The sequence below is a fragment of the Sander lucioperca genome, chromosome 3 (assembly GCF_008315115.2).
Source record: "Sander lucioperca isolate FBNREF2018 chromosome 3, SLUC_FBN_1.2, whole genome shotgun sequence".
Taxonomy (NCBI): Eukaryota; Metazoa; Chordata; class Actinopteri; order Perciformes; family Percidae; genus Sander; species Sander lucioperca.
Window position 1 is genome coordinate 11,658,227 of NC_050175.1, and position 13,238 is coordinate 11,671,464.

Here is a 13,238-nt window from a genome sequence, read left to right on the forward strand (position 1 = left end):
TTTAACATGGTTCACCGTAAATATTCAGAACAAAAGTTTAGCAATCTGGCAGTAGTTTTTCCAAACAGATGGTCTGACCCATTGATCAACACAACCATCCTTATGCTGCTACCAGAGGGGGGAAAATGACCTCAACCACAACTTTACCTTCAATGAAAATTTGAGGGAAACATTAAGTTGGTGGCTCAACCATAATTTTAACATTTGTAAGACTATAATAAACACAGTAAATATTGAACACCAACTGATTATAAGCCACAAATCTAGCGAGCGTCTTTACGTGATGGCAGGCATACACTTCGCTACAGAGCAGAGCGGAACCTTGGCACCAGAGCAAGGATTTCATTTAAAGGTACTTTAGAGTCAGATGTCAGTCATATGATCTGATTCAAAAACATTTTTGATATTTGAGTCACTTTGGATATCTTTTGCCCTGTAACTGAACACTGTTGAGTCTTGACAATTGTACGGTGGATGTACAGTTAAATGTCTCAGACAGGAGGACAACAGAAAGTATGAATGGCGGTGTCCTTAATACTATTTATACACTGATCTAATTTGATGTTATTAAAACAGTGAACTGATACAGCTTGTGGGTGCAGTTTTTGAGAGATAGGAGGTTTGAATATGTGAAGGTAAATGTTATTGAGTCTTTCACCACAAGATGGGGTCTGTCTAAGAGGTCTTATTTCTCTCTGCACATGCTGCTGTGGATCTGTGGCAGTGTGCCCTGGGACTGTCACAAACCACAATTACATAGCCACACAATGTGCCTCTGATGTTCCCATCATACTCCTTAAATAAACCCACCCCTACACGGAACTAAACTGGTCTAGTTACACATTCACCACATTTTGGGACAATGGTTATCAACTTTTTACAGGCTTACAACTGTTAAAAACAGATTAATCCACGTTTTTGATTGTAACCTGCTCTCCAATTCAATGGATATGCATTCAGTATGTTGAGCATACATACAGTGAAGGTATACTGTATCACTGTCTGTTACTTTCCTTGTTAGTAGATCAGTAAATTCCATTTAATTAATTACAAGAGGAAGCCGGGAGACTATAAAAATAGTTGATTTCATGAGCCCTGGACTCTGACCTTTTGTAGGACGGACACAAAACAGTCTTACATAGTAATGCAAGAAAGGCCAGTTGCAGTGGAAAAACATCTGGAAAACTGTTGCCCAACAAAGGACTGTTCAGATGAACTGAGGTTTAAGAGGCCGCAGTAAATTTATATAAATCAAACTCGGTTTGTTATAGTAAGGAGATGAAAAGCTCACTGCAGACAAGGTATTTCATGGTCCCAGATCACACCAGATCTAAGCTGTAACATCTTAACACATCACACCTGATCAGATGGCTTTAAAGCCCTAAGCCCTGCATGGTTTCCACATAGAAAGATGTACCAGACCAAGCCTTTCACTCACTGGGAGTGAAGCCAAGTAAACCCTAACCATGTGTGCAGCATCCAGCCAGGCAGTGTTGAGCTCAGTCCAGCGTATGGTTTCAGCTAATGCAGAAGTATGCGAAAATATAAAAACTGCAAAGTAGCTAACTACTAGTACTCTAAGTTTGTAAGAGTACGTTACAACACCCCATCAATATCCCTGTAAGACTACACAAAATGATCTAAAAGAGAAATTTAAAAGATAAATTTCATTTTCTGACACTCATCATGTAACGTGCATGTGCTCTACCCACCTGTGTATCTCCAGTGAGGACACAGTGAGGAATATGTTTAGACTTCACATATTGTCCCAGGTGAAAGCAAGAAAGTATCTACAAATCCAGGGAGCATATTGTTACCGTGTGTAAGTAAATGAAATATTATCAGCAGAGGTGGAAAGTAGGGGTGTACGATTCAGAAAATGTCATGATTCGTTTCCGATTTTTTAGGCTCACGATTCGATTCAATATCGATTTTCGATTCAAAAACGATTCACAGTATGTACATGTAGTTACTTTTCCCATATATATATATATATATATTCTCAGCATCTTTTATTGTCCATATTATTCATGTGGATTTGTTTGGTATTTGTTATTTTAACATCCTGTTATGATGTATGTGTATGTTGTGTGTGATGTCTGTAAGCTACTGGGACCTTGAATTTCCCCTTGGGGATCAATAAACTATCTATCTATCTATCTATCTATCTAGCATGTGTTTGCAGTAGACATACAATAAATACAAATAAAAAAAAAATAAAAATTAAAAAAAAATAAAATTAAAATAAAAATGTAAAAAACATGAATCGATTTTTGGAATTCTATGAATCGATTTTGAATCGGTAGAGCTTGAATCGCGATTCGAATACGAATCGATTTTTGTTTGCACACCCCTAGTGGAAAGAGTACTTTGCTCGCTCCGCCCTTCTGCAGCCGCAGACACACCAGCAGCTTCTTTTCTGCTGCAGCTGCTCATTTATCTGTTTCTTCTGTTCCATTCTCACAACTAAATGTGTCTTTTGTTTTACTCTGTAATGGATGTGACTTAAAATGTAGCAAAGTACGATACTTGTGATAAAAAAGTACTTAGATAAGGGGCGACCTCTAGCTTACCCAGTAGAGTGTGTGCCCCAAGTAGGCTCAGTCCTTGGCAGTGACCCTTTGCTGCATGTCGTCACGCTCTCTTTCCCCTTTCCTGTCTTCAAGCTATCCTGTCATTTAAAGGCCATAAAAGCCCCAAAAAATGTAAAAATTAAAAATTAAAGATTTTTAAAAATACTAACAAAAATTACACAAAAACGACTTTGTTACAGTAATGACAAAAAGTTGCTTCCACCGCTAATTATCAGCTGCACTGAGAGCCTAAGTCTCAGCAACAGCACAGTGCTGTTACTCAGAGAAAGTCTGAGGCTAAAGTAATACATTTGTGTGTTTACAGTACAATGGAGATTATTAGTCTTTAAATATGTCAACAAAAAATTAACAAAGTAGAAAGGGACATGGGTACTACTCATGGATGCATTATAAAGACCACAAGGCCTCGCGTCTTAGAATTAATGATAACACTGATTTATGGTTTTGTCACAGAATCAAATAATCACTTTCCTCTCCATATTAGCCCCGTTTCATTTTATTTTGAGTAAGTTAAATTAAGGGAAAATTATATCTGGTGAGCTGACAATATCTATAATAGATACTGTAGATAGGCTAGAGAAAAAAAGAGAGATAGAGAGCAGTTGTTGTTTGTCTGACCGTTCATCGGCCCTATAATTCACTGTTTATGTTGCAATGTCCTGAAAATGGGATTTTACAGTCACTGCTTTCATTCCCACATAAACAGGCTTGTATATAAGCCTGTTAAGAGAGAATCCAATGGTATCTTGCAAGCTTGGTCCCAAAGCGCCCAAACTACACAACAAAGCACAAAGCCTGTACAGGTGCCAGAGCCTGACCGTCTGCTTTCACTATCACAGCCGGCTGTTTATTCTTCTATCTGTGTCTCTCTTCTTCCCTACCTATTCCAAACTCCGAGCACCAAGAGGAGTATAAAAAGGGTAGCAGCCCGAGGGCGAGAGAAAGGGGTTTTCTAGATTTTACTTTTCATCTCACATAAAGTATGTGGCAAGAGGAGTGTAGTAGAGGAAAAGAGCAATAAAGTGGTAAGGAAATTAGGGATGAGAGCAGAGGGAAAGATACAGAGAAAGAAAGGATAAAAAGAGTGGGGTCATATTTCTTTTCTTCAGCATATATTTCATGTTCTCTGATCTAAGAAGGAAATGTTAAGTAATTCCAGAGAGATACATAGAACATGGATACAGCCTTCAATTTCTACTTTACTGACTTTGAGCTTCAAAAGTACAGCCAGCTCTCTGAACTACCCATCAATACAGCCTTTGTAAATTTAGGGCCCTATGATTTCCGTGATGCGGAAAACGCGGACGGAATCACGGAATCTACACATGAAAACAGAATTCTCTTATACACGGGGAATCGCACGGAATTTGCATATATTTTGTTGACATGTTAAATAAAAAAAATGTTTTGACTTCCTTCTCATTTTTCAGTTTAAAACAACAAGCGTAGAAAGGTCTCTACCTAAACCGTGGCCAAATGGCATTGTTAAACATGTTGCCTAGTAACCATACATCCTCACGTTCACGTTGAGTTTGTTGCTTGGGGAAAAAAAATGTTGAAGCGAGTGGCTCCTGATAAGCCAATGGTGGTGAAAAAATTAAGAAACTCTCAATTGACTGCTTAATACCGGGCTGAACAATAGCCCAACGACTACTAAGAGTCTGGACAACAACTGTTTTGTAAGTTTTGTCAACATACTGTCAACATACTGGACCCGCAAAGACACATGTAACGACCATTTGAACTCAAAAGTTCATCTCAAGAACAAAGCTAAATCCACAGCGGGCAAATCCCTCCAGGTTACCATTGAGGCAACGACAAAATCAATAGATGCAAGGCGTCAGTTTGTGGAAGATTTTGTTGCAGTATGTGCTGAAGCTGACATACCGCTTGAGAAAATGAAGAGGATACGTCCGTTTCTTGCTAAACATTGCAAGCAGGGAGGCGCACTCCCAGAAAACACCAGCAGCCTCAGGCAGAACCACCTGCCGCGGGTCTTTGACCAGCACATGCAAAAAGTGCTGCAAGAGATCCGTGGAAAGAAAATCTTCATTGTTGTCGACGAAACCTCTGACAACCGAGATCGCAGTGTCCTCAACATTGTTATAGGTGAGCATCCAGTTACCTTTATTTAGGTCATTTTGAATGCGCTTTGCTGAATATATTAACAGTTTAAATAAAAAAGCTGAATTGTGAGTATGTGTCACTGAGTTTTTAAAGGTCAATACTGCTTAGAAGTGAACAAGAAAACAAGCAAATCCGAAAAATCCGAAAGGGCTAAAAAGAAATCTGAGAAAAACGGAATTTGAAAAAAAATAAAACAGATTTCATAGGGCTCTATAAATTCACCACACTCTTGGTGCTTTAACACACATAATCAGATTTGTAAGGAGATCATTACACTATATGTTTAAAACGTGTCAATTTGTTTTGCATATCAAGCTATTGATATCAGTTAACACAGACAACCCAAATTAAGCTATAGCTGTTTCTGATTGTTTTAAATCGCAAGCTACCCTCATCCTGCTGGCAAATCACAGCTGTCGGACTACAGGATGACCTGGTGTAGCAGCTATCTGGCAGAGACACCACAACAAACCGCTCAGGAGAGGCCCACAATCACATCAGAGTGAGTGATAATACAATTTAGAGTGGAAGAGTTTTGAAGGCTGTCGATGCGAGTGCTGCTGGCTGAACTGTTGAGTGCTATAAGGAAAGGCTGATTCCATGCTGCCTATATATCACTTGACAGGTGAAGACAGGGGGAGGGGGAGGGAGTGAACCTGGTTTGGGTCTCTCCAATAGCGCATCACTCTGGGTAACCAATGAGAGGTGATGGGGGCTTATTGACTTGTCTGGCTTGATGGGCACTCAGTGGCTGACACTGCTGCATGCAACATCCTTCAACGCTAAACCAAATGTCTGAGCATGATCAAATCCTAACCTCTTTACACCAAGATACTCCTGAGTTTACCATCCAGCCTGCCTTCCCCATTCACCTCCCTCTGGCTACGGGGAGCAATGCATTATGTCGATCGATGCCATATACGCCATTTTCATCTCTCCTTGAAAGTGTGTCACAGGAGGGATTCCAAAAACAGTAATTCAAAGCCTGTCTGCACAACCTTCACAAGGACCTCACTTTGGGAGTGTCTATGTGGGCAGAAATGTACTGTTCATCATTGTTACACAAGGGCTTAGTAAAGAAAAAAGGTTGTTTGTTTTTTTACTTCAATATTTTCAAGAACTAACCTTTACGTTTGGCAACACAATGTGGTGCAAATACTGGAGGAGACAATATAATTGTGTGTTCTTCACAGAGAAAATTGTGTTCCATTTCCCCCAAACTAATGTTGATATTAAGTAAACAATGCTGTTCAAAGAATCCAACAGCTTCTGAGGTCAGCCTAATCAAATATCATTCAGGAAACATTTGCAAGGACATTCAAATGTCACTTTCACATGTGTCTATACACAGGGCTTGCTTTGTGGGCTGAACAAGTCCATAAGAAAAGGGGCAGTATAAAAGGTGGTAAGCCATGCTATTATCTCATTACAGGTGGGTCTGCACCACAGTAAAGGAATCATGTTGAGGACAGAGCTATAGAATAGCAAGCTCCTCTCTTCAGATGGACAGTAAATTGAGATGAACCTACTTGAGATGAACTCCTAATCAGCCTCCAGACACAGACAATCTCTCTGATGACTGGTGAAGGCTATTCATTGGAGAGGAGTTTAACATCATTGCGTCTGATTGACCGGGCTTTCAACCACTGTGGGTTAAGGGGGCTCCTGGGGTTAGCCTGGTCAGACAGAACAAGCGAGAGCAAGAGAGAGACAGAAAGAGAGGAAGAGGAAGAGAGAAAGAGGGCCCTTCAGTAAATGGGCAGTCCACAGAGAGTTGTGCAGCAGTCTAATGGAGCCTCATCACGGCCAGTCTGTCAGTCAGTCAGGTGAAACAAGGTCTAACGGGGTCCTAATGAAGACAGCTTCACACCGAGTTGTCTTGGAACTGCCCAGTTAAAAAGCAGACACACTTATTATCTATCTTCCATACTGTGGAATATTACCCACTCAAAGTCAACAAGAGCAAAGCAAGATCCAACTTTAAGACCAAGGCAGCCAACAACAGATTTTGCTCATTCTATTTGGAATGAGCATAGTTGAGAAACAGCAGAGGAGAGGGAGAACTGCTGCACTGTACAGCTGAAACGGAGTTGTAGACAAAATGCTGCAGGCCAAATGCTGAAGATAATTACATCTGTGCTGATACATACAGTTCATAGAATAATACACATATACAACGTTCCAGTCTTGTTATACTGTACATCAGCACTCATGGAATGCCTCTTGGCCAATCAAATATACACGGATGGAATTATCGTTCCTATAAATTCCTATATGACACTCCTAATTTAAGAATAATAATTTGTTGTTTCGTTAAGCTTTTTCTATATTGCTTTTGTTTGGTATGGTGGGCTGCTCCAAGTTATAGGAAGACATTACATATAAAGTACTGCAATTTGCAAATGTTTCCCCAATCTTATTAATAATTCACAACCATGACATTGCTTAACTGAGTCATTAAATATGCATATGCACATTGGGATACCGAGTTTTCACAGATTTATAAAATATTCCACACTAAATGCACCTAGAAAAAAAGAACACTCCAGAGGGCCAAGGGGAAATTTTTATAGATAACTGAAATACAAAACTGGAGGTAGATGAAGCAAAATTATACTACTTTACTACAGTCCAACTACAATAAAAACTCTTTTAAGACAACTTTTAATGCCTTCCTGGGAAATTTTGGACAAGTATTTGAGTTGAAAACTCTCCTTCTCAAAACAATATTGTACTACTATCAAGTTCCCCTAAAGTCAATGCACACAAACCACCAACAGATCAAGGATTAGTGGTGTGAAGTAGGGCTTGACAATATGACATACATCGTCAAAACGATATAAAAAATGTTTATCGTATATATTTTTATATATATCGTTTCTATCGCAATGTAAAAAAAACACTGCGTTACGGCAATATTTACATAATTTGGACGCTGCTTTACGTTCTGATCCTTGCAAGATATGTTCATTCTGCACTAAAGATCATAATACAATAAGAAATTACTAGTACTTTTCATTTGTCAATATTTAATTCACAAGGATTAGGGGTAGAACAGTACATGTATTTGTATTGAACCGAAATGGTACGGGCGTCACGGTTCGGTGCATGAATTTACACGCAGAATACACAGTATAAAAATAAATAAAACTTGCGTGCAAATTAATTAATGTAATGCGGAACTACTGTTAGATACGCGGGTTCTTAAAGGCAGTTACACACCAACCAGACGGCCGACCCTCGGCAGAAAAGGCAGTTGGACTGATCAGTCTCCCCGAGTTGGTCAAAAAAGTGCCTCGGAACACACCAAAGCAACGAGGAACAACGTAGTACGTCTCCATAACAGCAGGCGGCGCTAATCTGTATTGTCACCCAAAAATGAAAACCGGCAGCTGATTGGACGAACGCGTCGCATGGGTCTGGCTGCTGCTTCTGGATTTTGGATTTATCAACCGGCCATTAATGGCGACTCATTCAGAATACGATCTCATATTGTACTAAAATAGTTCACCGAAACGTGTTTCTGAAAACATTTTGAATCTGTCTTCATTTCAGATCAACAAAGGTCAGTTTAAAAGATTTTCGTCAGATTTTGAGGCTTAGTCACGCTCATCCCGCTTGCCATTTCTGGGTGAGTCCCGACTGCCCTGTCTCCGACTGAGCATGTCAGGTCGGCCAAAATGAAGGCAGACAGCTCCTCCGATGGACGACGGCACGGAACACACCGAACAGACTCGGGTCACTGACCTCGCCAGACTGTTCAACGGCCGATTATCGGCCCGGTGTGTAACTGCCATTAGGGACACCTAATCTGTAGCCCCGCCTTAGCTCTGAAAGCTCTGATTGGCACGCCGCCTATGTAGCCGAGCTCCGCCTATGTATGCAGTTTTTTGTCAAGTCGACAGTCTAGTGAGTGAGTCAGAGATAGCAGCACTAAGGATGAGTATGGCGAGTGGTGGCCACCACAAGAGTTAGAGGACCCGCCGGCCTCTTTAAGATCGCATGTTTGGGAAAACTTCGGTTTCCCAGTCAGTTACAGTAGTACAGGCGAGAGAGTGGTGGATAAGACGAGGACTGTGTGTCGGCGTTGTTCAGCAGTTGTTGGGTATGTGAGTGGAAATACATCTAACATGCTAACGCGTATCCAACGGCATCACCCAGATGTGACAATCACTGGAACGAGACAAAAAAAACTTCTCCTCCCTACAGTGCTTAACCAGCCTTTAGATGCACATACAAATAGGGCCAAAATCACTGAAGCAATCGGAATTTACATGTCATCTTCAATGCGCCCATATTCACTCGTAGAGGAACCTGGCTTCAAGTAGTTGCTGCATGTACTCGAACCTCGTTACAACATGCCATCCTGTCCACGTATGAGGCAAACTGTAGTCCCTTCCATATACAACCAAACACGGACGTTGATGGAGCACGAGTTGTCAGCTGCACCCCAACGACCAGTTGGCAAAGCTATGCCTGTCACACTTAATTGCAAGAATACTTTCCTTTATCTTTTGTGGGGGAAGGTCTCCCCTAAGTAGAATTTTCTTTTTGATATTATTCTATGTAATTTGCACTTTCATAAATAAGAGATGCTGTATGACACTAGGTGGTACAGCCTGAGACATGCACAATAACAAAAAATTGCCTTCTGCATTTTTGTTTTGCTTTTCCCTCCATTGTACCAAACTCGTAGCGAATCGTGATGTCTGAACCGAGGTATGAACCGAACCGTGACTTCTGTGTACCGTTCCACCCCTAACAAAGAGTATACAAAAAGTGGGCTTAACCATGTGGCTATTTGTTATAGACTTTATTTATGGAACTACCAGAAAACATGCCATTTTGTGAGATATAGAGATATATATATATATATATATATATATATATATATATATATATATATATATATATATATATATATATATCTCATATATCACGATAAGATATCAAGATCTGAAATCACGAGATATAAAATCACCTATGTCAAGAAAGAATATATTGGCCATATAACCCAGCCCTAGTGTGAAGATAGAAAGAAATGGTCCTTTATGAAGTTTATGAAAATGTCCCCTGATGCTGTTTGAAAGCCCATTCTACAGTTATTACAAAAAATTATAAATGGTTTTAGGTTAGTATAGGAATAGTAGATTAACTGGAGAGCCAATCAGACCCACTGTCCATCCCAGCCCAGTAGCATTGCCTCAGGACACAGCCTCTGGGTGGCCCCTAACCAGGCCTTGGCCTGCCGTCTCTACAGTAAGTGCTATGTCACAAGGCTGCCAGGGGCTTCAGCATATGCCACCAAATCCCTGGCGTCTCCTCCATGGAAAACAGAGCCACTACTAATGGAGGCATGATATTCTGTATGTATGTATGTGAGTATGTCTGTCTGTGCCTCAAACTGACCTTCAGATGGCCCACTCCTCCCCACCGCCAAATGGCTTCACGGCTGGATGACGCTGCATTGCCTGACTCGCTACATGTGGGAAACAGAGAGACAGAGAAAAAGGAAAAATGGGTGAGCGTGAGGGAGACAGAGACTTTCTTATCTCTCCTTGTCCTCTGGGTTCAAAGCAAAATATTTGCTCTGTGAGTCCAACAACGCAAGCATGAAGTGTTCATCGGATGTGCAGTCAAATAGCACCTTTGCACATGCAAGCAGGTGTACATACATTTATATATACAACCAAACAAGTGGAAATACAGTAGATACTCAAACAAAACATACACTCAAAACATTTAAATCACAATACTAGGGCTAGGACACTGCTTTAGAAGTAGCTGTAAAACAACTTTGTTTACCTTGCTGAGAAAAGGTGTGAGGTTTGACAGATACTGTGACACTACATGGACAACTGTACAATGTTAAAAAACAAAAGAAGTACAGCAAACTCTGCCCCCAGTGTTATGATCACAAGCTATAATTACCGGTGGTGTATTTTCATTGTTTAAAATATAAACTCAATCTTTACACATAATGACTTATATGGCTTCTAAGTCATCCACCTATGTGTAAACAGTCTGCAAAGACTGCTGAGTGGAAACGGCTGCACTGAGGATCTGGCCTATGAGCCTTGGCAACAGACCTTTCCATGTATTTATTTGTGTTGACTTTGTTTATACTGCATGCATGCTGAGTGTGGAGCAGACCAACCCGGACTCCCTAGTTATTGTCCTTGGTGACTTTAATAAAGGAAACCTCACTCATGAACTCCCTAAATATAGACAGCATATTAAATGCCCGACCAGAGAGGAGAACATTCTGGATCACTGTTACACCACAGTCAGGGATGCTTATCACGCCATCCCCCGTGCTGCACTGGGTTTCTCTGACCACGTCATGGTCCACCTGATCCCCGCCTACAGGCAGAAACTAAAGCTCTGCAAACCTGTAGTGAGGACATCAAGGAAGTGGACCAGTGAGGCTGTGGAGGATCTCCAGACGTGTTTGGATTCTACTGACTGGGATGTGTTCAGGACTGCTACCAACAGTCTGGATGAGTACACAGAGGCTGTGACGTCATACATCAGCTTCTGTGAGGACTGCTGTGTTCCATCAAGCACCAGGGTGAGTTACAACAATGACAAACCCTGGTGCACAGCCAAACTCAGAAGGTTAAGGCTGGCTAAGGAAGAGGCATTCAGGAGTGGGGACAAAGACAGATTTAAAGAGTCGAAGTACAAGTTTAGCAAGGCAGTGAAGGAGGCTAAACGACGGTACTCTGAGAAGCTCCAACGCCAGTTCTCAGCTAACGACTCTGCGACTGTCTGGAAAGGACTTAGGCAGATCACCACCTATAAGTGGACTCCGCAGGAACCTACGCCAGGATCCTGTTTGTGGACTTCAGCTCTGCCTTAAATACCATCATCCCAGCTCTGCTTCAGGAGAAGCTCTCCCAGCTAGGCATGCCTGACTCCACTTGCAGGTGGATCACTGACTTCCTGTCTGACAGGAAGCAGCAGGTGAAGCTGGGGAAACACGTCTCTGACTCACAGACCATCAGCACCAGATCCCCCCAAGGCTGTGTTCTTTCCCCTCTGCTCTTCTCCCTGTACACCAACAGCTGCACCTCCAGTCACTAGTCCGTCAAGCTTCTGAAGTTCGCGGACGACACCTCCCTCATCGGACTCATCTCTGATGGAGACGAGTCCGCCTACAGGTGGGAGGCTGACCACCTGGTGACCTGGTGCAACCAAAACAATCTAGAGCTCAACGCTCTAAAGACAGTGGAGATGGTTGTGGACTTCAGGAAGAACTCAGCCTCACCTGCCCCCATCACCCTCTGTGACTCCACAATTGACACTGTGGAGTCTTTCCGCTTCCTGGGAACTACCATCTCCCAGGACCTCAAGTGGGAGCTGAACATCAGCTCCCTCGTCAGAAAGCACAACAGAGGATGTACTTCCTGCGGCAGCTGAAGAAATTCAACCTGCCAAAGACAATGATGGTGCACTTCTACACAGCCATCATTGAGTCCATCCTCACATTCTCCATCACCATCTGGTACGCTGCTAGCACTGCCAAGGACAAGGGCAGACTGCAGCGTGTCATTCGGTCAGCAGAGAAGGTGATTGGCTGCAATCTGCCGCCACTCCAGGACCTATACGCCACCAGGACTCTGAAGCGTGCTGGAAAAATTGTGGCCGATCCCTCCCACCCCGGCCACAAACTCTTTGAGACACTCCCCTCTGGCAGGAGGCTGAGGTCCATCAGGATCAAAACCTCACGTCACATGAACAGTTTTTTCCCCTCCGCCACTAGCCTTATCAACAAGGCCCGGAACCCACCCTGACTCTCTCCACACTACACCTCTGGCTCTACATGCCACTGTACTCTCTCTGCTGTAATGCTCTTTTTATTTCTATCTTTATTTTTAATTTAATACATACTGTGTACATATACTTATACTTATATTGTTTAATATTCCATTTAGAGAATGTGTGACGTGCACCAACAACACCAAAACAAATTCCATGTATGTGTTAAAAAACGTACTTGGCAATAAAACCTTTTCTGATTCTGATTCTGATTCTGATCTGCCAGTCAAGCATGCCATTGCCCACATAGTAACCTATGTACCGAAATCCAATCATAGAGCAAAATAGTTTTAATAGACGTTTGGCACTTCTTTCCCTGACAATGACCAGTGCCCCAGTGTTTGTCTGCCATTCTGTGGGCATCAAACATAATTACAGGGCTTTGTATAGGAGTATTGGGGCAAGATAAAGCCGTCATTACAGTACATATACACTGTCGAGACACAACCCCAGCACTGGCTACAAAGCAATCACTACAAATGTATTATCTTTCCTATACAAGTCTATAATTAGTGATTCCCTTGTTACAAAGTAGGCATATGTTTCATGGAAGAATGAAAAGAAACTGATTACTTCAAACCTTAACCCTGTCCTATTTCTCGGAGATAGGTTTATAGCAGGCAAAGATAAGAGGAGAGCTACAGGGAGGGACTTAATAATGTGTCTCGGTATCAGGGAGCATGAGGGGAGTTCAGA

The 13,238-nt window shown here is 41.9% G+C and overlaps 1 long non-coding RNA gene across 4 annotated transcripts in view; it reads right to left on the minus strand.

Annotated features, from left to right (window-relative positions):
* The window catches only part of LOC116037529, a 118,912-nt gene that overhangs the window by 93,165 nt on the left and 12,509 nt on the right, over positions 1-13,238 (minus strand). For 3 of the 4 annotated variants that reach the window (XR_004896836.1, XR_004896834.1, XR_004896837.1), the window contains exon 3: positions 10,131-10,200. This is a non-coding gene — a long non-coding RNA (uncharacterized LOC116037529). Of the gene's footprint in view, positions 1-6,250; positions 6,398-10,130; positions 10,201-13,238 lie in introns of all 4 variants that reach the window. The other variant, XR_004896835.1, reaches the window with a different exon arrangement.